Source organism: Pelobates fuscus, chromosome 3 (assembly GCF_036172605.1).
Source record: "Pelobates fuscus isolate aPelFus1 chromosome 3, aPelFus1.pri, whole genome shotgun sequence".
Taxonomy (NCBI): Eukaryota; Metazoa; Chordata; class Amphibia; order Anura; family Pelobatidae; genus Pelobates; species Pelobates fuscus.
The window spans coordinates 358,875,561-358,897,312 of record NC_086319.1 but is presented as its reverse complement, the minus strand read 5'-3'; the positions used below and the strand labels follow the sequence as shown (position 1 = coordinate 358,897,312).

The 21,752-nt window shown below is 40.6% G+C and overlaps 14 non-coding genes across 14 annotated transcripts; all 14 read left to right on the top strand.

Moving 5' to 3' along the window:
• The first annotated feature begins 564 nt into the window (after window positions 1–564).
• Window positions 565–646, top strand: TRNAS-AGA (transfer RNA serine (anticodon AGA)). The gene has a single exon. It is a non-coding gene; the product is annotated as a tRNA-Ser (tRNA).
• Window positions 647–1,401: 755 nt separating this feature from the next.
• TRNAS-AGA (transfer RNA serine (anticodon AGA)) lies at window positions 1,402–1,483 on the top strand. Its single transcript has one exon. It is a non-coding gene; the product is annotated as a tRNA-Ser (tRNA).
• Window positions 1,484–1,989: 506 nt separating this feature from the next.
• On the top strand, window positions 1,990–2,071 carry TRNAS-AGA (transfer RNA serine (anticodon AGA)). Its single transcript has one exon. It is a non-coding gene; the product is annotated as a tRNA-Ser (tRNA).
• A 1,204-nt stretch (window positions 2,072–3,275) lies between these two features.
• TRNAS-AGA (transfer RNA serine (anticodon AGA)) lies at window positions 3,276–3,357 on the top strand. The gene has a single exon. It is a non-coding gene; the product is annotated as a tRNA-Ser (tRNA).
• A 529-nt stretch (window positions 3,358–3,886) lies between these two features.
• On the top strand, window positions 3,887–3,968 carry TRNAS-AGA (transfer RNA serine (anticodon AGA)). The gene has a single exon. It is a non-coding gene; the product is annotated as a tRNA-Ser (tRNA).
• A 757-nt stretch (window positions 3,969–4,725) lies between these two features.
• Window positions 4,726–4,807, top strand: TRNAS-AGA (transfer RNA serine (anticodon AGA)). The gene has a single exon. It is a non-coding gene; the product is annotated as a tRNA-Ser (tRNA).
• A 529-nt stretch (window positions 4,808–5,336) lies between these two features.
• TRNAS-AGA (transfer RNA serine (anticodon AGA)) lies at window positions 5,337–5,418 on the top strand. The gene has a single exon. It is a non-coding gene; the product is annotated as a tRNA-Ser (tRNA).
• Window positions 5,419–6,175: 757 nt separating this feature from the next.
• On the top strand, window positions 6,176–6,257 carry TRNAS-AGA (transfer RNA serine (anticodon AGA)). The gene has a single exon. It is a non-coding gene; the product is annotated as a tRNA-Ser (tRNA).
• A 1,148-nt stretch (window positions 6,258–7,405) lies between these two features.
• On the top strand, window positions 7,406–7,487 carry TRNAS-AGA (transfer RNA serine (anticodon AGA)). Its single transcript has one exon. It is a non-coding gene; the product is annotated as a tRNA-Ser (tRNA).
• Window positions 7,488–8,242: 755 nt separating this feature from the next.
• On the top strand, window positions 8,243–8,324 carry TRNAS-AGA (transfer RNA serine (anticodon AGA)). The gene has a single exon. It is a non-coding gene; the product is annotated as a tRNA-Ser (tRNA).
• Window positions 8,325–8,830: 506 nt separating this feature from the next.
• On the top strand, window positions 8,831–8,912 carry TRNAS-AGA (transfer RNA serine (anticodon AGA)). Its single transcript has one exon. It is a non-coding gene; the product is annotated as a tRNA-Ser (tRNA).
• Window positions 8,913–10,116: 1,204 nt separating this feature from the next.
• On the top strand, window positions 10,117–10,198 carry TRNAS-AGA (transfer RNA serine (anticodon AGA)). The gene has a single exon. It is a non-coding gene; the product is annotated as a tRNA-Ser (tRNA).
• A 1,190-nt stretch (window positions 10,199–11,388) lies between these two features.
• On the top strand, window positions 11,389–11,470 carry TRNAF-AAA (transfer RNA phenylalanine (anticodon AAA)). The gene has a single exon. It is a non-coding gene; the product is annotated as a tRNA-Phe (tRNA).
• A 747-nt stretch (window positions 11,471–12,217) lies between these two features.
• On the top strand, window positions 12,218–12,299 carry TRNAS-CGA (transfer RNA serine (anticodon CGA)). The gene has a single exon. It is a non-coding gene; the product is annotated as a tRNA-Ser (tRNA).
• Window positions 12,300–21,752: the final 9,453 nt, after the last annotated feature.

Genomic DNA, 21,752 nt, shown 5'->3' with positions numbered 1-21,752 from the left:
CGCACAGGTTCAAATCCTGTTCACAGCGAGGGAGATTTCTGTTTTTAAAGTTAAAAATGTGATTATGTTCATGCTTGATGAAATTGCACATTAACAATCTGCGGAAAGTGATGTTAGTATCTATTTCGAGACAAATACTAAAAACATGCATGCTGAAATAAATGACTTCTTACATCTACGTTTCTAGTTATAAAGCGGGCATAAACATTCTGATATGGAGCGCAAGATTAGACTGATAATTATTGAACTTTTCATTCACTTCATTATTGCATTCTAGAGTTGGATAGGTTAGTGTGGGTTAGGTCAGCAGCAAATGAGAAGCTTGGCTCTTGGCTGCTTGAGAACTTCACTTTTTGGGAAAGTGCCTCAACATTTTTTTAAAGTTTCACAATAACTTTTGGGAAAGTGCTTAAAACATTTTATCACAAAAAGTTCAGGATAAAGCACCCACAGATTCCTTGCATCATTTCTGCTAAATTGGGTTGTGTTCCTCAATGAGCATGCATTTACTTCAGAAAAAAAGACACTGCTGGAAAAAAGTGACGTTACCAATGCTGCAGAAGAGCTGTGATGGCCGAGTGGTTAAGGCGTTGGACTAGAAATCCAATGGGGTCTCCCCGCACAGGTTCAAATCCTGTTCACAGCGAGGGAGATTTCTGTTTTTAAAGTTAAAAATGTGATTATGTTCATGCTTGATGAAATTGCACATTAACAATCTGCGGAAAGTGATGTTAGTATCTATTTCGAGACAAATACTAAAAACGTGCATGCTGAAATACATACATCTACGATTCTAGTTATAAAGCGGGCATAAACATTCTGATGTGGAGCGCAAGATTAGACTGATAATTATTGAACTTTTCATTCACTTCATTATTGCATTCTAGAGTTGGATAGGTTAGTGTGGGTTAGGTCAGCAGCAAATGAGAAGCTTGGCTCTTGGCTGCTTGAGAACTTCACTTTTTGGGAAAGTGCCTCAACATTTTTTTAAAGTTTCACAATAACTTTTGGGAAAGTGCTTAAAACATTTTATCACAAAAAGTTCAGGATAAAGCACCCACAGATTCCTTGCATCATTTCTACTAAATTGGGTTGTGTTCCTCAATGAGCATGAATTTACTTATTGACATTTTCATTCACTTCATTATTGCATTCTAGAGTTGGATAGGTTAGTGTGGGTTAGGTCAGCAGCAAATGAGAAGCTTGGCTCTTGGCTGCTTGAGACCTTCATTTTTTGGGAAAGTGCCTAAAACATTTTTTCACAAAAAGTTCAGGATAAAGCACCCACAGATTCCTTGCATCATTTCTGCTAAATTGGGTTGTGTTCCTCAATGAGCATGCATTTACTTCGGAAAAAAAGACACTGCTGGAAAAAAGTGACGTCACCAATGCTGCAGAAGAGCTGTGATGGCCGAGTGGTTAAGGCGTTGGACTAGAAATCCAATGGGGTCTACCCGCACAGGTTCAAATCCTGTTCACAGCGAGGGAGATTTCTGTTTTTAAAGTTAAAAATGTGATTATGTTCATGCTTGATGAAATTGCACATTAACAATCTGCGGAAAGTGATGTTAGTATCTATTTCGAGAAAAATACTAAAAACTTGCGTGCTGAAATAAATGACTTCTTACATCTACGTTTCTAGTTATAAAGCGGGCATAAAAATTCTGATGTGGAGCGCAAGATTAGACTGATAATTATTGCCCTTTTCATTCACTTCATTATTGCATTCTAGAGTTGGACAGCAAATGAGAAGCTTGGCTCTTGGCTGCTTGAGACCTTCACTTTTTGGGAAAGTGCCTCAACATTTTTTTTACAAAAACTTTTGGGAAAGTGCCTAAAACATTTTTTAACAAAAAGTTCAGGATAAAGCACCCACAGATTCCTTGCATCATTTCTGCTAAATTGGGTTGTGTTCCTCAATGAGCATGCATTTACTTCAGAAAAAAAGACACTGCTGGAAAAAAGTGACGTTACCAATGCTGCAGAAGAGCTGTGATGGCCGAGTGGTTAAGGCGTTGGACTAGAAATCCAATGGGGTCTCCCCGCACAGGTTCAAATCCTGTTCACAGCGAGGGAGATTTCTGTTTTTAAAGTTAAAAATTTGATTATGTTCATGCTTGATGAAATTGAACATTAACAATCTGCGGAAAGTGATGTTAGTATCTATTTCGAGACAAATACTAAAAACATGCATGCTGAAATAAATGACTTCTTACATCTACGTTTCTAGTTATAAAGCGGGAATAAACATTCTGATATGGAGCGCAAGATTAGACTGATAATTATTGACCTTTTCATTCACTTCATTATTGCATTCTAGAGTTGAATAGGTTAGTGTGGGTTAGGTCAGCAGCAAATGAGAAGCTTGGCTCTTGGCTGCTTGAGACCTTCACTTTTTGGGAAAGTGCCTCAACATTTTTTTCACAAAAACTTTTGGGAAAGTGCCTAAAACATTTTTTCACAAAAAGTTCAGGATAAAGCACCCACAGATTCCTTGCATCATTTCTGCTAAATTGGGTTGTGTTCCTCAATGAGCATGCATTTACTTCAGAAAAAAAGATACTGCTGGAAAAAAGTGATGTTATCAATGCTGCAGGAGAGCTGTGATGGCCGAGTGGTTAAGGCGTTGGACTAGAAATCCAATGGGGTCTCCCCGCACAGGAGAGCTGTGATGGCCGAGTGGTTAAGGCGTTGGACTAGAAATCCAATGGGGTCTCCCCGCACATGTTCAAATCCTGTTCACAGCGAGGGAGATTTCTGTTTTTAAAGTTAAAAATGTGATTATGTTCATGCTTGATGAAATTGCACATTAACAATCTGCGGAAAGTGATGTTAGTATCTATTTCGAGACAAATACTAAAAACGTGCATGCTGAAATACATACATCTACGTTTCTAGTTATAAAGCGGGCATAAACATTCTGATGTGGAGCGCAAGATTAGACTGATAATTATTGAACTTTTCATTCACTTCATTATTGCATTCTAGAGTTGGATAGGTTAGTGTGGGTTAGGTCAGCAGCAAATGAGAAGCTTGGCTCTTGGCTGCTTGAGATCTTCACTTTTTGGGAAAGTGCCTCAACATTTTTTTAAAGTTTCACAATAGCTTTTGGGAAAGTGCTTAAAACATTTTATCACAAAAAGTTCAGGATAAAGCACCCACAGATTCCTTGCATCATTTCTGCTAAATTGGGTTGTGTTCCTCAATGAGCATGCATTTACTTCAGAAAAAAAGACACTGCTGGAAAAAAGTGACGTTACCAATGCTGCAGAAGAGCTGTGATGGCCGAGTGGTTAAGGCGTTGGACTAGAAATCCAATGGGGTCTCCCCGCACAGGTTCAAATCCTGTTCACAGCGAGGGAGATTTCTGTTTTTAAAGTTAAAAATGTGATTATGTTCATGCTTGATGAAATTGCACATTAACAATCTGCGGAAAGTGATGTTAGTATCTATTTCGAGACAAATACTAAAAACGTGCATGCTGAAATAAATGACTTCTTACATCTACGTTTCTAGTTATAAAGCGGGCATAAACATTCTGATATGGAGCGCAAGATTAGACTGATAATTATTGACCTTTTCATTCACTTCATTATTGCATTCTAGAGTTGGATAGGTTAGTGTGGGTTAGGTCAGCAGCAAATGAGAAGCTTGGCTCTTGGCTGCTTGAGACCTTCACTTTTTGGGAAAGTGCCTCAACATTTTTTTCACAAAAACTTTTGGGAAAGTGCCTAAAACATTTTTTCACAAAAAGTTCAGGATAAAGCACCCACAGATTCCTTGCATCATTTCTGCTAAATTGGGTTGTGTTCCTCAATGAGCATGCATTTACTTCAGAAAAAAAGATACTGCTGGAAAAAAGTGACGTTACCAAAGCTGTAGAAGAGCTGTGATGGCCGAGTGGTTAAGGCGTTGGACTAGAAATCCAATGGGGTCTCCCCGCACAGGTTCAAATCCTGTTCACAGCGAGGGAGATTTCTGTTTTTAAAGTTAAAAATGTAATTATGTTCATGCTTGATGAAATTGCACATTAAGAATCTGCAGAAAGTGATGTTAGTATCTATTTCGAGACAATTCCTAAAAACGTGCAAGCTGAAATACATACATCTACGTTTCAAGTTATAAAGCGGGCATAAACATTCTGATGTGGAGCGCAAGATTAGACTGATAATTATTGAACTTTTCATTCACTTCATTATTGCATTCTAGAGTTGGATAGGTTAGTGTGGGTTAGGTCAGCAGCAAATGAGAAGCTTGGCTCTTGGCTGCTTGAGATCTTCACTTTTTGGGAAAGTGCCTCAACATTTTTTTAAAGTTTCACAATAACTTTTGGGAAAGTGCTTAAAACATTTTATCACAAAAAGTTCAGGATAAAGCACCCACAGATTCCTTGCATCATTTCTACTAAATTGGGTTGTGTTCCTCAATGAGCATGAATTTACTTATTGACATTTTCATTCACTTCATTATTGCATTCTAGAGTTGGATAGGTTAGTGTGGGTTAGGTCAGCAGCAAATGAGAAGCTTGGCTCTTGGCTGCTTGAGACCTTCATTTTTTGGGAAAGTGCCTAAAACATTTTTTCACAAAAAGTTCAGGATAAAGCACCCACAGATTCCTTGCATCATTTCTGCTGAATTATGGGTTGTGTTCCTCAATGAGCATGCATTTACTTCGGAAAAAAAGACACTGCTGGAAAAAAGTGACGTTACCAATGCTGCAGAAGAGCTGTGATGGCCGAGTGGTTAAGGCGTTGGACTAGAAATCCAATGGGGTCTCCCCGCACAGGTTCAAATCCTGTTCACAGCGAGGGAGATTTCTGTTTTTAAAGTTAAAAATGTGATTATGTTCATGCTTGATGAAATTGCACATTAACAATCTGCGGAAAGTGATGTTAGTATCTATTTCGAGACAAATACTAAAAACGTGCATGCTGAAATAAATGACTTCTTACATCTACGTTTCTAGTTATAAAGCGGGCATAAACATTCTGATATGGAGCGCAAGATTAGACTGATAATTATTGACCTTTTCATTCACTTCATTATTGCATTCTAGAGTTGGATAGGTTAGTGTGGGTTAGGTCAGCAGCAAATGAGAAGCTTGGCTCTTGGCTGCTTGAGACCTTCACTTTTTGGGAAAGTGCCTCAACATTTTTTTCACAAAAACTTTTGGGAAAGTGCCTAAAACATTTTTTCACAAAAAGTTCAGGATAAAGCACCCACAGATTCCTTGCATCATTTCTGCTAAATTGGGTTGTGTTCCTCAATGAGCATGCATTTACTTCAGAAAAAAAGATACTGCTGGAAAAAAGTGACGTTACCAAAGCTGTAGAAGAGCTGTGATGGCCGAGTGGTTAAGGCGTTGGACTAGAAATCCAATGGGGTCTCCCCGCACAGGTTCAAATCCTGTTCACAGCGAGGGAGATTTCTGTTTTTAAAGTTAAAAATGTAATTATGTTCATGCTTGATGAAATTGCACATTAAGAATCTGCAGAAAGTGATGTTAGTATCTATTTCGAGACAATTCCTAAAAACGTGCAAGCTGAAATACATACATCTACGTTTCAAGTTATAAAGCGGGCATAAACATTCTGATGTGGAGCGCAAGATTAGACTGATAATTATTGAACTTTTCATTCACTTCATTATTGCATTCTAGAGTTGGATAGGTTAGTGTGGGTTAGGTCAGCAGCAAATGAGAAGCTTGGCTCTTGGCTGCTTGAGATCTTCACTTTTTGGGAAAGTGCCTCAACATTTTTTTAAAGTTTCACAATAACTTTTGGGAAAGTGCTTAAAACATTTTATCACAAAAAGTTCAGGATAAAGCACCCACAGATTCCTTGCATCATTTCTACTAAATTGGGTTGTGTTCCTCAATGAGCATGAATTTACTTATTGACATTTTCATTCACTTCATTATTGCATTCTAGAGTTGGATAGGTTAGTGTGGGTTAGGTCAGCAGCAAATGAGAAGCTTGGCTCTTGGCTGCTTGAGACCTTCATTTTTTGGGAAAGTGCCTAAAACATTTTTTCACAAAAAGTTCAGGATAAAGCACCCACAGATTCCTTGCATCATTTCTGCTGAATTATGGGTTGTGTTCCTCAATGAGCATGCATTTACTTCGGAAAAAAAGACACTGCTGGAAAAAAGTGACGTTACCAATGCTGCAGAAGAGCTGTGATGGCCGAGTGGTTAAGGCGTTGGACTAGAAATCCAATGGGGTCTCCCCGCACAGGTTCAAATCCTGTTCACAGCGAGGGAGATTTCTGCTTTTAAAGTAAAACATGTGATTATGTTCATGCTTGATGAAATTGCACATTAACAATCTGCGGAAACTGATGTTAGTATCTATTTCGAGACAAATACTAAAAACTTGCGTGCTGAAATAAATGACTTCTTACATCTACGTTTCTAGTTATAAAGCGGGCATAAACATTCTGATGTGGAGCGCAAGATTAGACTGACAAATTATTGCCCTTTTCATTCACTTCATTATTGCATTCTAGAGTTGGATAGGTTAGTGTGGGTTAGGTCAGCAGCAAATGAGAAGCTTGGCTCTTGGCTGCTTGAGACCTTCACTTTTTGTGAAAGTGCCTCAACATTTTTTTCACAAAAACTTTTGGGAAAGTGCCTAAAACATTTTTTCACAAAAAGTTCAGGATAAAGCACCCACAGATTCCTTGCATCATTTCTGCTAAATTGGGTTGTGTTCCTCAATGAGCATGCATTTACTTCAGAAAAAAAGACACTGCTGGAAAAAAGTGACGTTACCAATGCTGAAGAAGAGCAGTGATGGCCGAGTGGTTAAGGCGTTGGACTAGAAATCCAATGGGGTCTCCCCGCACAGGTTCAAATCCTGTTCACAGCGAGGGAGATTTCTGTTTTTAAAGTTAAAAATGTGATTATGTTCATGCTTGATGAAATTGCACATTAACAATCTGCGGAAAGTGATGTTAGTATCTATTTCGAGACAAATACTAAAAACATGCATGCTGAAATAAATGACTTCTTACATCTACGTTTCTAGTTATAAAGCGGGCATAAACATTCTGATATGGAGCGCAAGATTAGACTGATAATTATTGAACTTTTCATTCACTTCATTATTGCATTCTAGAGTTGGATAGGTTAGTGTGGGTTAGGTCAGCAGCAAATGAGAAGCTTGGCTCTTGGCTGCTTGAGAACTTCACTTTTTGGGAAAGTGCCTCAACATTTTTTTAAAGTTTCACAATAACTTTTGGGAAAGTGCTTAAAACATTTTATCACAAAAAGTTCAGGATAAAGCACCCACAGATTCCTTGCATCATTTCTGCTAAATTGGGTTGTGTTCCTCAATGAGCATGCATTTACTTCAGAAAAAAAGACACTGCTGGAAAAAAGTGACGTTACCAATGCTGCAGAAGAGCTGTGATGGCCGAGTGGTTAAGGCGTTGGACTAGAAATCCAATGGGGTCTCCCCGCACAGGTTCAAATCCTGTTCACAGCGAGGGAGATTTCTGTTTTTAAAGTTAAAAATGTGATTATGTTCATGCTTGATGAAATTGCACATTAACAATCTGCGGAAAGTGATGTTAGTATCTATTTCGAGACAAATACTAAAAACGTGCATGCTGAAATACATACATCTACGATTCTAGTTATAAAGCGGGCATAAACATTCTGATGTGGAGCGCAAGATTAGACTGATAATTATTGAACTTTTCATTCACTTCATTATTGCATTCTAGAGTTGGATAGGTTAGTGTGGGTTAGGTCAGCAGCAAATGAGAAGCTTGGCTCTTGGCTGCTTGAGAACTTCACTTTTTGGGAAAGTGCCTCAACATTTTTTTAAAGTTTCACAATAACTTTTGGGAAAGTGCTTAAAACATTTTATCACAAAAAGTTCAGGATAAAGCACCCACAGATTCCTTGCATCATTTCTACTAAATTGGGTTGTGTTCCTCAATGAGCATGAATTTACTTATTGACATTTTCATTCACTTCATTATTGCATTCTAGAGTTGGATAGGTTAGTGTGGGTTAGGTCAGCAGCAAATGAGAAGCTTGGCTCTTGGCTGCTTGAGACCTTCATTTTTTGGGAAAGTGCCTAAAACATTTTTTCACAAAAAGTTCAGGATAAAGCACCCACAGATTCCTTGCATCATTTCTGCTAAATTGGGTTGTGTTCCTCAATGAGCATGCATTTACTTCGGAAAAAAAGACACTGCTGGAAAAAAGTGACGTCACCAATGCTGCAGAAGAGCTGTGATGGCCGAGTGGTTAAGGCGTTGGACTAGAAATCCAATGGGGTCTACCCGCACAGGTTCAAATCCTGTTCACAGCGAGGGAGATTTCTGTTTTTAAAGTTAAAAATGTGATTATGTTCATGCTTGATGAAATTGCACATTAACAATCTGCGGAAAGTGATGTTAGTATCTATTTCGAGAAAAATACTAAAAACTTGCGTGCTGAAATAAATGACTTCTTACATCTACGTTTCTAGTTATAAAGCGGGCATAAAAATTCTGATGTGGAGCGCAAGATTAGACTGATAATTATTGCCCTTTTCATTCACTTCATTATTGCATTCTAGAGTTGGACAGCAAATGAGAAGCTTGGCTCTTGGCTGCTTGAGACCTTCACTTTTTGGGAAAGTGCCTCAACATTTTTTTTACAAAAACTTTTGGGAAAGTGCCTAAAACATTTTTTAACAAAAAGTTCAGGATAAAGCACCCACAGATTCCTTGCATCATTTCTGCTAAATTGGGTTGTGTTCCTCAATGAGCATGCATTTACTTCAGAAAAAAAGACACTGCTGGAAAAAAGTGACGTTACCAATGCTGCAGAAGAGCTGTGATGGCCGAGTGGTTAAGGCGTTGGACTAGAAATCCAATGGGGTCTCCCCGCACAGGTTCAAATCCTGTTCACAGCGAGGGAGATTTCTGTTTTTAAAGTTAAAAATTTGATTATGTTCATGCTTGATGAAATTGCACATTAACAATCTGCGGAAAGTGATGTTAGTATCTATTTCGAGACAAATACTAAAAACATGCATGCTGAAATAAATGACTTCTTACATCTACGTTTCTAGTTATAAAGCGGGAATAAACATTCTGATATGGAGCGCAAGATTAGACTGATAATTATTGACCTTTTCATTCACTTCATTATTGCATTCTAGAGTTGAATAGGTTAGTGTGGGTTAGGTCAGCAGCAAATGAGAAGCTTGGCTCTTGGCTGCTTGAGACCTTCACTTTTTGGGAAAGTGCCTCAACATTTTTTTCACAAAAACTTTTGGGAAAGTGCCTAAAACATTTTTTCACAAAAAGTTCAGGATAAAGCACCCACAGATTCCTTGCATCATTTCTGCTAAATTGGGTTGTGTTCCTCAATGAGCATGCATTTACTTCAGAAAAAAAGATACTGCTGGAAAAAAGTGATGTTATCAATGCTGCAGGAGAGCTGTGATGGCCGAGTGGTTAAGGCGTTGGACTAGAAATCCAATGGGGTCTCCCCGCACAGGAGAGCTGTGATGGCCGAGTGGTTAAGGCGTTGGACTAGAAATCCAATGGGGTCTCCCCGCACATGTTCAAATCCTGTTCACAGCGAGGGAGATTTCTGTTTTTAAAGTTAAAAATGTGATTATGTTCATGCTTGATGAAATTGCACATTAACAATCTGCGGAAAGTGATGTTAGTATCTATTTCGAGACAAATACTAAAAACGTGCATGCTGAAATACATACATCTACGTTTCTAGTTATAAAGCGGGCATAAACATTCTGATGTGGAGCGCAAGATTAGACTGATAATTATTGAACTTTTCATTCACTTCATTATTGCATTCTAGAGTTGGATAGGTTAGTGTGGGTTAGGTCAGCAGCAAATGAGAAGCTTAGCTCTTGGCTGCTTGAGAACTTCACTTTTTGGGAAAGTGCCTCAACATTTTTTTAAAGTTTCACAATAACTTTTGGGAAAGTGCTTTAAACATTTTATCACAAAAAGTTCAGGATAAAGCACCCACAGATTCCTTGCATCATTTCTGCTAAATTGGGTTGTGTTCCTCAATGAGCATGCATTTACTTCAGAAAAAAAGACACTGCTGGAAAAAAGTGACGTTACCAATGCTGCAGAAGAGCTGTGATGGCCGAGTGGTTAAGGCGTCGGACTAGAAATCCAATGGGGTCTCCCCGCACAGGTTCAAATCCTGTTCACAGCGAGGGAGATTTCTGTTTTTAAAGTTAAAAATGTGATTATGTTCATGCTTGATGAAATTGCACATTAACAATCTGCGGAAAGTGATGTTAGTATCTATTTCGAGACAATTCCTAAAAACGTGCAAGCTGAAATACATACATCTACGTTTCTAGTTATAAAGCGGGCATAAACATTCTGATGTGGAGTGCAAGATTAGACTGATACATATTGCCTTTTTCATTCACTTCATTATTGCATTCTAGAGTTGGATAGGTTAGTGTGGGTTAGGTCAGCAGCAAATGAGAATCTTGGCTGCTTGAGCCCTTCACTTTTTGGGAAAGTGCCTCAACATTTTTTTCACAAAAACTTTTGGGAAAGTGCCTAAAACATTTTTCACAAAAAGTTCAGGATAAAGCACCCACAAATGGGGTCTCCCCGCACAGGTTCAAATCCTGTTCACAGCGAGGGAGATTTATGTTTTTAAAGTTAAAAATGTGATTATGTTCATGCTTGATGAAATTGCACATTAAGAATCTGCGGAAAGTGATGTTAGTATCTATTTCGAGACAATTCCTAAAAACGTGCACGCTGAAATAAATGACTTTTTACATCTACGTTTCTAGTTATAAAGCGGGCATAAACATTCTGATGTGGAGTGTAAGATTAGACTGATACTTATTGCCCTTTTCATTCACTTCATTATTGCATTCTAGAGTTTGATAGGTTAGTGTGGGTTAGGTCAGTAGCAAATGAGAAGCTTGGCTCTTGGCTGCTTGAGACCTTCACTTTTTGGGAAAGTGCCTCAACATTTTTTTCACAAAAACTTTTGGGAAAGTGCCTAAAACATTTTTTCACAAAAAGTTCAGGATAAAGCACTCACAGATTCCTTCCATCATTTCTACTAAATTGGGTTGTGTTCCTCAATGAGCATGCATTTACTTCAGAAAAAAAAGACACTGCTGGAAAAAAGTGACGTTACCAGGGCTGCAGAAGAGCTGTGATGGCCGAGTGGTTAAGGCATTGGACTCGAAATCCAATGGGGTCTTAAAAAAGTGCCTTAAACATTTTTTCACAAAAAGTTCAGGATAAAGCACCCACAGATTCCTTGCATCATTTCTACTAAATTGGGTGGTGTTCCTCAATGAGCATGCATTTACTTCAGAAAAAAAAGACACTGCTGGAAAAAAGTGATGTTACCAAGGCTGCAGAAGAGCTGTGATGGGCGAGTGGTTAAGGCGTTGGACTAAAAATCCAATGGGGTCTCCCCGCACAGGTTCAAATCCTGTTCACAGCGAGGGATATTTCTGTTTTTAAAGTTAAAAATGTGAATATGTTCATGCTTGATGAAATTGTACATTAAGAATCTGCGGAAAGTGATGTTAGTATCTATTTCGAGACAATTCCTAAAAACGTGCACGCTGAAATAAATGACTTTTTACATCTACGTTTCTAGTTATAAAGCGGGCATAAACATTATGATGTGGAGTGTAAGATTAGACTGATACTTATTGCCCTTTTCATTCACTTCATTATTTTATTCTAGAGTTGGATAGGTTAGTGTGGATTAGGTCAGCAGCAAATGAGAAGCTTGGCTCTTGGCTGCTTGAGACCTTCACTTTTTGGGAAAGTGCCTCAACATTTTTTTCACAAAATCTTTTGGGAAAGTGCCTAAAACATTTTTTCACAAAAAGTTCAGGATAAAGCACCCACAGATTCCTTGCATCATTTCTACTAAATTGGGTTGTGTTCCTCAATGAGCATGCATTTACTTCAGAAAAAAAAGACACTGCTGGAAAAAAGTGACGTTACCAGGGCTGCAGCAGAGCTGTGATGGCCGAGTGGTTAAGGCGTTGGACTCGAAATCCAATGGGGTCTTAAAAAAGTGCCTTAAACATTTTTTCACAAAAAGTTCAGGATAAAGCACCCACAGATTCCTTGCATCATTTCTACTAAATTGGGTTGTGTTCCTCAATGAACATGCATTTACTTCAGAAAAAAAGACACTGCTGGAAAAAAGTGATGTTACCAAGGCTGCAGAAGAGCTGTGATGGCTGAGTGGTTAAGGTGTTGGACTCGAAATCCAATGGGGTCTCCCCGCACAGGTTCAAATCCTGTTCACAGCGAGGGAGATTTCTGTTTTTAAAGTTAAAAATGTGATTATGTTCATGCTTGATGAAATTGCACATTAAGAATCTGCGGAAAGTGATGTTAGTATCTATTTCGAGACAATTCCTAAAAACGTGCACGCTGAAATAAATGAATTCTTACATCTACGTTTCTAGTTAGAAAGCGGGCATAAACATTCTGATGTGGAGTGCAAGATTAGATTGATACTTATTGCCCTTTTCATTCACTTCATTATTGCATTCTAGAGTTGGATAGGTTAGTGTGGGTTAGGTCAGCAGCAAATGAGAAGCTTGGCTCTTGGCTGCTTGAGACCTTCACTTTTTGTGAAAGTGCCTCAACATTTTTTTCAAAAATTTTTTGGGGAAAGTGCCTAAAACATTTTTTCACAAAAAGTTCAGGATAAAGCACCCACAGATTCCTTGCATCATTTCTACTAAATTGGGTTGTGTTCCTCAATGAGCATGCATTTACTTCAGAAAACAAGACACTGCTGGAAAAAAGTGACGTTACCAAGGCTGCAGAAGAGCTGTGATGGCCGACTGGTTAAGGCGTTGGACTTGAAATTCAATGGGGTCTCCCCGCACAGGTTTAAATCTTGTTCACAGCGAAAACTGTCGACTCTTCCTGACCCACACTCCAAAATTGCTTTATTTGCGGACTTGTCAGCTGCCACTATGGCAAAACGCAGAGAGTTTATCACCATCACCAAAACGCTGCGGAACTACAAGTGGTGATATCTAACGAAACTAATCGTGTGGAGACAAGGCTCTACCCGGATAATTACCAAACCTAGTGAAGGCATGAAGGTCCTCTCAGAATGGGGATTATGGTGTAATACAGCAGGCAAGAGCACGGAATCTGGAGAAGTCTCCCCAAAGAAAATTCTTGCAGACTGGCACATGGCAGGAGCACAATCAACAAAGAAATGAACTATTTTTGCCATCCATATCGAGATCTAATAAGCAGTATGGGTATGATATCTTAATGCATATTTAAACTGTAGAGTACGTTATTTATTTACACCGCAAGCCTCAAATGCCTGACCAGCTCACGGGATCAGGAGTTACCAAACCACCTTTTGACTACCTAAGAGCACGATAGGGATTGCTAGCCCACGAATTTCTATGCCACTACTAACCTAAATGTAGCCTCTTGGGTCTCCTTTCGTGGAATGCAGTTCTACCTTTAGTTTATTTCACATTTACATGTCCTCATATAATATAGCTTCCCCTATACGTTAACCATATATTTGCCCCCTTGTAACTGAGTTCACCGCTTGTGGAACGGTACCACATGCAACCTGGCTAAAGCTACCGACTCAATACAGTCATAGGAGCTATTACTTCCCATTTAAATGATGAGGACTTCCTGTGGTTTACTACCCGCAACATCTCTCCAGAGCGCTGAGGGTCGGACCACAAGTCAGCTCTAGGGAACCAATATACGCTTAACGACTTTACAGTCGAATCATCACTCGCTGACTACTCAAGCGAAAGAGTCCCAGACGATAGTGCTCCTTCCCTCTTACTCCCTTTGAGGTCTGTAAAGGCATTAAGAGATTGCCAAACGGCACCGCAGTTGCTGTTGTCGTGCTTATATTGTTGTCCTCAGGCGGTAACATGGGCTTTTAGCTGCTATTAACCACCTTATAAACATGTCGATATTATATACATCACTGTTAACCGCTGATTGTGTGCTAATGTATCGCAGATATGGCTGCGTTTTTTTTTTCTTTTTGGCTAAGTGAATCTCACACCTTTTAAAGTTATTTGAGTTACACCCTATCAGGATCATAGGAGCTCCACGTTCCCCCACCACCCAAGGCCACCTCTTGAGATCACCTCTGAGTGTTCTCTATATGGCCGTTTTTCATCTCCTTCACGTTGGAGATTGTTGTACATACTTCAGTTCGTTGTTTCCCCAGATTTTCCACCCCCTTTCCCTATTTACCCATAAACTCCTAGCAGAGTTCTCAAGGCATATATCAGACTTTGTCAAAAGATTGATTTGGATAAGTTTGCAGATTGTAAACATTATGATAGGTAGCCTCGCCTGCATTTGTAAGGACCATACCATTAGAGTTACTCTCAACCCATCATTATGTCTCAAAACACTATGAAAATTCTGTCTATCAATGTTAAGGGCCTGAATAGCCCTAATAAAAGGCGTCAGGTATTGAAAGAAATGCACGCTTCAAAAGCAGCTATAGTGTGTTTGCAAGAAACTCACTTTCAAAAAGCAAATTCACCTAAACTTTACTCTAAAAATTACCCTGTCAGTTACCATGCGCAAGCTCCCAATAAAACTAAAGGGGTAGCTATTCTTTTCCACTCAAACTGGGTCTTTACACTACACAATCAATACTCTGACCCAGCTGGCAGGTTGCTTATACTGGTAGGTGACCTGAATGGTATTCAATTAACACTAGCCTCCCTTTATGCACCGAACGTAGCCCAATATTCGTTTATAAAGAAAGCCATCAACAAAATATCTCGTCTCAAACAAGGCCACTTAATAATCTGTGGCGACTTTAATTGCACGCTAGATCCGCAGATGGACACACAACGCATCCAAAACAAACCTCCTAGCAAGGCATCTATACACATGGGCAAATTGTTTTCCCACCTGCTTCACTCAGTTGACCTGTATGATTCTTGGAGAAACTTATACCCCGCAGCTAGAGATTACACTTATTTCTCGCACGTTCTCACTACGTACACACGCATAGACCTCTGTCTGATAGATAAATCTACTCTACCGCATCTAAAAAATCAAACGATAGGACAACGTTCATGGTTTGACCATGCCCCGATAGAAACCGTTATTGGAGGTCCTTACCCTGCCAAAGGTCGGGGTAAATGGAGACTAAACGAGTCTATTTTAGATTGCCCAAATAACCACAAAACTATAGCTACGGAACTAGATAACTACTTCACAACCAACTCCACTGATGTGACATCTACTGAAACAGTGTGGCTTGCCCATAAGGCGGTCATAAGAGGGGAATTCATAAAATTAGGATCTCAACATAAAAAACTTTTCCAAAACTCGCTTACCGAGTTAAATAAAAAATTGGCATACTGGAACAATCCAATAAGTCCGCTCCCTCTAAATCCCTATCTAAACAAATAACCAAAACTCAAGAGGCACTTCGCCAATTAAACGCTCAGGAATATAATAAAAATGCACGAAAGCTGCAACAACATTATGACCACATGGGAAACAAAGCAGGCAAATTGCTAGCAAACAAATTGAAAGCTAAATACCTTCAGACGAAAATTCCCTACATCATTTCCAAATCGAACTCAAAAATTTATAACCCCAACAAAATTGTGGACGAATTATCCTATTACTATGAAGACTTATACAATCTACAAACAAATACAGATACACATACGCCCAATCTTGAAGAAATTAAAAATTATTTAACACAGGTAGACCTACCACAGGTCACACATCAGCAAAATGACTTGCTGAGCGCACCCTTCATGGAAGAGGAGGTCGCGACAACCATACGATCCCTCCCAAAAAACAAAGCCCCAGGTCCCGATGGACTTTCAAACTACTATTACATTAAAATGGCACCACAACTGATTTCCCACATCACGAAAATATTCAACACAGTTCAAAGATCTGGATCATTTCCACGAGAAATGCTGGAGGCATTCATCATAACTCGGCCCAAACCAAACAAATCACCAACGATTTGCAGTAACCTTCGACCAATATCACTTTTAAATGCAGATGTCAAATTATATGCAAAACTAATCGCCAACAGATTGAAACCCCTAATGCCCAACTTAGTCTCCATAGAACAAGCAGGCTTTGTCCCTGGTAAACAGGTGGGGGACAATACAAGATATTGTATGGATCTATTGGAGTGGGCATTCAAAAATAAAATGAAAGGTACCTTCATGGCTTTGGACGCTGAAAAGGCTTTTGACCGCCTGAATTGGTCTTATATGGAACACACACTATCAGCGTTCCAATTCTCAAGCCATTTAATTACGAGCATAAAGGCCCTTTACTCATCGCCCTCTGCTAAGGTCTTTAATACAGGCTTTACTTCACGAAGTTTCTCCATAAAGAATGGAACTAGACAGGGCTGCCCCCTGTCACCTCATATTTTTATTTTATGTCTGGAACCATTGGTTAGACTTATCAAAAAAGACACCTTAATCCCAGGCCTTCCCACGCCAGCAGGAGTAAAAAAGATCGCACTTTTTGCGGACAATATCATGCTATTCCTCACTGATCTGTCGCATTCAGTCCTTTACGTTGTAAACAATCTGAAGACATATGGTAGAATATCGTATTATAAAAACAACATTACCAAGACACAAATCCTTCCCTTCAATCTAGACTCCAAAACGATAGATGATCTTAAGGCCCAATATCCTTTTGAATGGCGTAAAACCTCGATCTCCTACTTAGGAGTCAAAATAGCTCACACCCCGAAACAAATTATCTTGGAGAATCATGTAGAGGTTCTATCAAAACTTTCTAAACAAGTTGAAACATGGGACAAGGCCAATGTCTCTTGGCTGGGTAGGATCTCTTCACTTAAAATGATGGCAATTCCTATCATATTATATCTGTTTAGGACGCTGCCCATAGCTCTTCCCAATGCTCTCTTAAAACGATTCCAGAAACTTTTAAACGCTCATGTATGGAAGAAAAAACCTCCGAGAATTTCCTTCAGGTCCCTGTGGTACCCTATGGAAAAAGATGGCCTGAACATACCTAATATCAAAAACTATTATATAGCAACGGTATTAGCGCAGGGAATCGATATAATAACACACAAAACCAGCCCCGTATGGCTACACCTAGAGGAGAAATGTGGAGATTTACAGCAAATATCGCATACTCTGTGGTCCACTTCATTCCCGGATTGCAGAGTATGTTATCGGCTACTAATTTTTTACTAAAATCATGGAAGTCCTGGAGCCCCCTGATATGCCCAAGTCCTGAACTGCTATTTAATGCTCCCTTACAGGCACTTACGGTCATATCTCCAGACCTGCCTATACAACAATGGGTATCTAAGGGTATAACCCATGTTCACTCACTGTACTCAGCTAAGGGGTTAACTCCCTTCCCTAATCTACAAACAATCTTTGCACTACCTTCAAGGGACCTTTTCGTGTACCTGAGGGTCAAACACATCTTACAATCTATATCCATAAAACATGTCCGCTCTCTAGCAATGAGCAAACTGGGGCATATCTACTTCACAGCTCATAAAAAGACACCCATCATAAAATCTCTTTCCCTTTGTTACGCAACCCTGGCAGCGAACAATGACAAAGGCGAAGTTAAGTTGCCATATATGCTTCAATGGGAACAAGAACTAGATGAAACATTCCCCATGACCAATTGGGTAAATGCCATAACATACACTAAACAATTATCAAAATGTGTTACTGTCAGGATCGGGACAGGGATCCAACACGCAGAGTACAAACAGTAGCCAGATACGTATACCGGACCTTAGAATGGCCGGACTAACGTAAGTAGTACAGTAGAGAATGGTCAAAGACAAGCCGAGGTCGAGGGTAACAGAAGACAGGTAAGCGAGAGACAAGCCGAATCAAGGGTAACAGAGATAAGCAGAGTAAGGTAAACAAGCCGGGTCAAAACCAAAAGGGATAATAGAAAACACAAGCACTGAGTGACTAGAACAAGCTAGAACCACGACAGGGCAATGAGCTAATGAAGGAAGCTCTGTTAAATACCCTGTTCAGAGCAGTAACCACACCTCCGAGACGTCCTGATTGGTCCTGCAGCAATTGACTGACAGGTCGATCCGGGGGAGTGTCCTGATGATGACTTCCTGCCTAGATGGTGTAAAAGGCAGTCACTCCCTCGCGGCCGGCCTTGCATGACCGGATATACCGCAGGGAAGGGAGTCATCAGACCGTCTGAATGGTGGAACAGCTAAGTCTCTACCTCTTTTGGAGGTAGAGACCACAGGTACCCTGACAGTACCCCCCCTCTCAGATACGCCCACCGGGCGGAATGAACCGGGACGAGATGGGAAGCGAGAGTGATACGCCCTGCGGAGACGGGGAGCATGAACATCCTCCTGAGGTACCCAACTCCTCTCCTCAGGACCATATCCCTTCCAATCAACCAGATATTGTACTCTCCCCCGGGAGATTCGAGAATCAATAATAGAGTTGACCTCATACTCCTCCTGACCCTCCACCTGAACGGAGCGAGGAGGGGCTATTGTGGAGGAAAATCTGTTACATATGAGTGGTTTCAGCAATGAAACGTGAAACGAGTTCGGAATGCGTAAGGTATTAGGAAGAGCTAAACGATACGCAACCGGATTGATACGGGTCAGCACCCTGTAGGGTCCAATATACCGAGGAGCGAACTTCATGGCGGGCACTTTTAAACGGATGTTCCTCGTGCTCAGCCATACCCTATCACCTGGAACAAAGACCGGAGCCGCCCTTCTACGTTTATCAGCGTGTTTCTTGACCAACATAGAGTTGTGCACAAGGATTTGTCGAGTTTGATCCCACAACTTCCTCAAATTGGCAACATGAACATCAACCGACGGCACCCCCTGGGAAGGAGAATCCGAAGGAAGAATAGACGGATGAAAACCATAATTCATGAAGAAGGGGCTTGAATGAGTAGAATCGCAAACGAGATTGTTGTGTGCAAACTCCGCCCAAGGAATCAAACCGACCCAATCATCCTGGTGTTCAGAAACAAAGCATCGTAAATATTGTTCAATTTTCTGGTTGGTACGTTCAGCAGCTCCGTTAGACTGAGGATGATAGGCAGAAGAAAAGTTTAATTTAATACCAAGTTGAGAGCAGAAGGACCTCCAAAAGCGGGAAACAAATTGGGAGCCTCTGTCCGATACAATTTGAGAGGGTATCCCATGTAGGCGAAAAATCTCCTTGGCGAATATCTCTGCCAATTCGGGAGAAGACGGAAGTTTAGGCAGGGGAATGAAGTGTGCCATCCTAGTAAACCTGTCAACCACGGTGAGGATAACAGTCTGTCTTTTAGAGATAGGTAGATCGACAATAAAGTCCATGGCCAAACAGGACCATGGTTTCTCTGGAACCTCCAAGGGTTGCAGGAGTCCACATGGAAGCGTATGGGGTTGTTTGGTTTTAGTACAAACTTCACATGCAGCGATGAACTCCTCAACATCCCTCCGTAAAGCAGGCCACCAGAAGTCCTTAGAGATCAACGCGTAAGTCTTGCGAATACCAGGATGTCCCGCCATCTTGCTATTATGTAAACACTGTAAAAGTTCCAGTTGAAGAGCAGGAGGAACGAAATGACGGCCCGCAGGAGTCTGTTTAGGTGCTAGATGTTGCAACTTAATGATCTCGGCCAATAATGGAGAATGAATCCTGAGATTCGTATTAGCAATGATATTGCATTTCGGAACTATAGAAGAAAGAACTGGTTCAGGTACAGTAGAAGGTTCATATTGGCGAGATAATGCATCGGCTTTAGAGTTTTTAGAACCAGGTCTGTAAGTCAGTACATAATTGAAGTGAGTCAGGAATAAGGACCAACGAGCTTGTCTAGAGGATAAGCGCTTAGCCTCCCCAATATAGGACAAGTTTTTGTGGTCCGTCAAAATCGTAATAGGGTGTAGGGTCCCCTCCAACAAATGTCTCCACTCCTTTAAGGCTTTAATGACTGCTAACAGTTCCCTTTCCCCGATGTCATATCTGCTCTCAGGCCCAGAAAATTTCTTAGAGAAGAAACCACAAGGGTGTAACGGTTTATCCACCCCTAACCTTTGAGACAGAACAGCCCCAACTGCTGTCTCAGAGGCATCGACCTCGAGCAAGAAAGGCAGAGTCGTATCAGGATGGACTAGAATGGGAGCCGAGGCAAAAAGTTCCTTGAGAGTCTTGAAAGCACCCAGAGCCTCCTTAGACCAGAACTTAGTATCAGCCCCTTGTTTGGTCATATTGGTAATAGGCGCAATGATAGAGGAGTATCCTTTAATGAAGCGCCTATAGTAGTTGGAAAAACCAATAAACCTTTGGATAGCCTTGAGTCCTTTGGGCAAGGGCCAGTCTAAAATAGATTGAAGTTTTACAGGATCCATTTTAAAACCTTCCCCAGAAATCACGTATCCAAGAAAGTCTACCTGAGACTGGTCAAAACTGCACTTCTCCAATTTGCAATATAGACCATGTTGCAGCAGCTTGTGTAATACCTTTCTGACCTGTCTATGGTGAGTCTCAATCTCCTTAGAGTGTATTAGTATGTCGTCCAGGTAAACGATAACACAATCATGCTGAAACTCCCTAAGTACCTCATTAATCAAATCTTGAAATACTGCAGGAGCATTGCATAGTCCAAATGGCATCACAGTGTATTCGTAATGGCCATACCGGGTATTGAATGCCGTCATCCACTCGTGACCTTGCTGGATTCTCACCAAATTGTAAGCCCCTCTGAGATCTAACTTGGTGAAGATTTTGGAGCCCTTAAGACGATCAAATAACTCGGTAATCAGTGGGATAGGATAGGCATTTCTGACAGTTATTTTATTCAAGCCTCGGTAATCGATACAAGGTCTCAGCGTGCCATCCTTCTTCTTAATGAAAAAGAACCCAGCCCCGGCCGGAGAAGAAGACCTCCTGATGAATCCCTTTTCTAAATTCTCCCGAATATACTCCTCTAGAACCGAGTTTTCCTGAACAGACAAAGGATATACATGGCCCCTCGGAGGCATAGTGCCGGGTAGAAGCTTAATCTTACAGTCAAATGACCTGTGTGGAGGCAAAGAATCGGCATTCTTCTTGTCAAACACTGCCCTTAAGTCTAGGTAAAGGTCTGGTATTTGTCTTTCTGTGGACTGAGTAGGATTCTCCGGTATGTTAATATTAGCTAATGGAGAAACCTTGCACAAACACCGATCCTGGCAGCCCTGGCCCCACGAGAGTATCTCTCCTAACTCCCAATCGATAATAGGGTTATGTTTTTTCAACCATGGGTACCCCAGAACTATGGGAACGGAAGGAGACGAAATGAGCAGAAGAGATAAATTCTCCACGTGTAGGATACCAACATTTAAATTAATGGGTATGGTCTCACGAAAGATAACAGGGTCTAGTAGTGGTCTACCATCTATGGCCTCAACGGCCAAAGGTGTCTCCCTTAGCTGGGATGGGAAATTGTTCTTACTAGCAAAGGCTTGGTCGATAAAATTCTCAGCAGCACCGGAATCTATCAATGCCATAGCCTTTACTACTTCCTTCCCCCAAGTTAAGGAAACTGGTAGCAGAAGCCTGTGATCTTTATAATCAGGAGTAGAGGACAAAATAGAAACACCCAAGGCCTGTCCTCTAGAGAGACTTAGGTGCGAGCGTTTCCCGGGCGGTTAGAACAGTTCGAGAGTAAATGACCCTTGGCTCCACAATACATACACAAACCCTCTCTTCTCCTGT